Below are 3340 nucleotides of genomic sequence, written 5' to 3'. Positions count from 1 at the left end.
ATATGTAAGAGCTAGCCAATAAGAGGCTGGAACTAATGGGGCCAGGCAGTGTTTAAAAGAATACAGTTTCCGTGTAATTATTTCGGGTATAAAGCTAGCCGTGCAGGCGGCCAGGTGCTGGGGACGCAGCCCTTCCGCTCCTATTTCAACAGAAAAGCATCAATGGGGCTGTGATTAGCCACCTTCTTGAATAGTAAGAATTATTGCAATATACTATTTGCATGGAAACGAAGGGAACAGAGGCAAGAAACAGGCTTGTGCATGTATGGAAATACTCTACAACACATGGACTCAGCACAGAGAAGATGACTTTAAATGGTACTGGGAAAATTAAATGTGACCTTCATCTTTCAGAAATTTCAGCATTTCGCGTTTTTGAGGGGAATCCCACATCAGGTTTTACCCTGATCTCTTTGGATTCTTCCATCTATTTGGAGGTGACTTTAGTACAGTGATAGATATGGATCTCACTACATTCTTCTACATGAGGACATCAAGTTTTCCCAGCACCATTTGTTGAAGATGTTGTCTTTCTTCCAGGATGTATTTTTTTAATTTGTTGTCAATTTTCTGATGGATAATTGTGCACTCATGTTTGCTTCTTCTGTATTTTTCCATCAATCTACGTGTCTATTCTTTTTTTTCCTGTTTTTGTGTCAGTACAATGCTGTTTTTATTATTATAGCTCTATAACATAGTTTGAACTCTGGTGTGGTAACTGTGGTGACCACTCCACTCTCCCCCAGCATTCTTCTTTTCGATAAGAATACCTTTAGCTACCTGGAAACTTTGTGCTTCAATATGAATTTTAGGATATTTTTTTCTATTTCTGTAAAGAATGAAATGAGATTTTTTTTAAAAAAATAGAATTTTATTGAATCTGTACATTTCTTTTGGTTATATGGTCATTTTCATAATATTAATTCTATGAATTTATGAGCATGACAGGTTTTTTTTTTTAATCTTCTAATGTCTTCTTTATTCTCTTTTCCCAAAGGTCAAGTTCCCTGAAGAGGGCTTTCTCTGCCTTGGTTAGGTTATATGTGTGCATGAGGCTATAGTGAAGAGGGCGGTTCTCTATGACCTCTTTTTTGGTGTACTTGCTATCATAACTATCAGTAATATAGAAAAGCTATTGATTTCTCATGCCACAAAATAAAAATTATAACTCTCAGCATATTAAAGAAGAACCTTATTATGGAGAATAACCTTGTGATACTGAATAATACTTCAACAAAATCAAATAGCATGAACCATAGAAAAGAAAGATCTGAGTTCCTTCAATTTAATATACATATTACAGATGCCTGGAGAAAATGAAGAGAGAAACTACAAATATGAAGCAATTATTCGCAGGATACGAGGCTAACAAAAATAATAGTATTTAGAGTAATAAGACAAAAGAAAACTACTACATACGAGGGTTGGGAAAAATTTTTAATAGACACCAAGAAGAAGAAACTCAAATGGACAGTGGCCTTACTAGAAAACTATTCAGGATAATTATGAATCATTCAAATGCAAAAGTTCATCAACATGAGAGAATTTTAACTACATCACATGGACAAAGCATTTTAACGCCCCTACTATCTAACGGGTGAGGAGACAACCAACCAGAACACTTCTACTGTGTTAGTAGGAGTGTAAGTAGATGCAAATTACCCACAAAATGAATGTCGTGCATACAACCAATCTGCAGGTCTTCTCACTTTGTATCCTAGAGCAATTCTTACATGTGACCAAAAGCCAAAGAAGACTCCGAGGCACATCTTAAGGATTGAAACCATGAGAAGAAAGCCATGGATTATAGCCATCAAAACTGATAATGTGACTTTTTCCTATATTCACATGTGAACATATGTGAACTTTTCACACAAAGGAAACCTGTTATGCAATAACAGGGTATGAATTATGGCTGAATGCAACAGAAACAATTCTCAGGGTATACTGACTTTTTAAAAAGCAAATTGCAATCTTAACTGTAATCCCACTCAAGGAGAGAGATGTGGAAAAAATTAAATGTTGGCTAACTGACGTGCTATGAAGATTGAAAAGAATACGGGGAATCTAAAGGACTTCAAAAGTAAACACTGGGGATGTTTTGTTTCTGTGAGTTAAATAATAGAGAAAGAAATCAGCGGTGGTGTTTGTAAAATATGTGTATGTACTTAACAAATAGCCTTTAATTTTTTTTTATTCCATTTTTTTTTCAATATGGTATCAAGAGGGAAAGACCTTTGCTGGGGTATACTGTTAATATTTTCTAGAACTCTCTCTAAAGACATGTTCTGTTTGGGACTGTTTCACAGCTTTGTCTAGGTATTTTGCATTTTTAGATCCTCAGTTGTGCAAATCCACTATACCACCAAGTGCCTAGTCATCCCACAGTGCATAGAGTGGGAGCACAGTTGGTTAGCAGACATGCTCTTTCTTCTGAATGCAGTAGAATCTCCATTGCTCATGGTGCCTCCACACTTGGCCCTTCCCACAATGAGCACCCTGGGTGGCCTGGGTGTAGTTAATTCTGCCTTCTAAGAAGCCTCTTTCCCTGCTCAGACTCAACAGGCCTCTCCAAACTGAGCTCATTGTTTCCCCCCACCACAGCCCCTTCTGCTGCAAAACCTTCCTGTAGACTAGCACACTTTATATTTCCGCCTTCACTCTGCCTCCCATTTGCTACATTCTGTCCCTGAAATAGTCAATGGCTCCTTCTCAAACTTGCACATTGCAAAGCCCTTCCCATTCTTGTCAACATGTTTTCATCAGCTTTCCCCCCAATAAAGATAGATCCCTATAGCTTAGAAAAGTTTAATTCAAAATATGTGCAAGTATGACCCAAGAAAAAGAGAGCTTCCTTCAGTCACATGCATGTCACCGGGGAAGGAGAGACCCTTCACGGTCACATGATGAGTCACTGAAGATTGACTCACAGAATTCACACGGGGCCACGGTCTCTACATAATCCCCAACAGGGTTCTGTAACTTGGGTTTTTTGTTTTGTTTTGTTTTGTTTTTGTCAAAGAGGAAATGGGCTTTTTAAGGGTGTGGCTACAGGCTCTGATGTTCCTAAGAAATTATTCACTTACAGACACATGCCGCGTGGCAACAAATAACAAAGGTTATGGTATGCTTATGTTTCATCTTCTCCCTACTGAGAAGCAAGACGCTTTTCTACCAGGGAGCCAAGGGAACAGCCTCTTTGAGGAGCTGACCCTACGTGTTTGGCTTGGGTGTGCTGTGATGTCCCCTCTTTGAGTCAGGTGCTGGCTCTTGCCTCTGCTTTTAGCCAAAATAAACCTGCTAAGAAATCAGTCTCCATCTGAAGCTCATCTGGTACTCC

Source organism: Microtus ochrogaster, chromosome 8 (genome assembly GCF_000317375.1).
Source record: "Microtus ochrogaster isolate Prairie Vole_2 chromosome 8, MicOch1.0, whole genome shotgun sequence".
Taxonomy (NCBI): Eukaryota; Metazoa; Chordata; class Mammalia; order Rodentia; family Cricetidae; genus Microtus; species Microtus ochrogaster.
Note: the sequence above shows the minus strand (reverse complement) of the source record.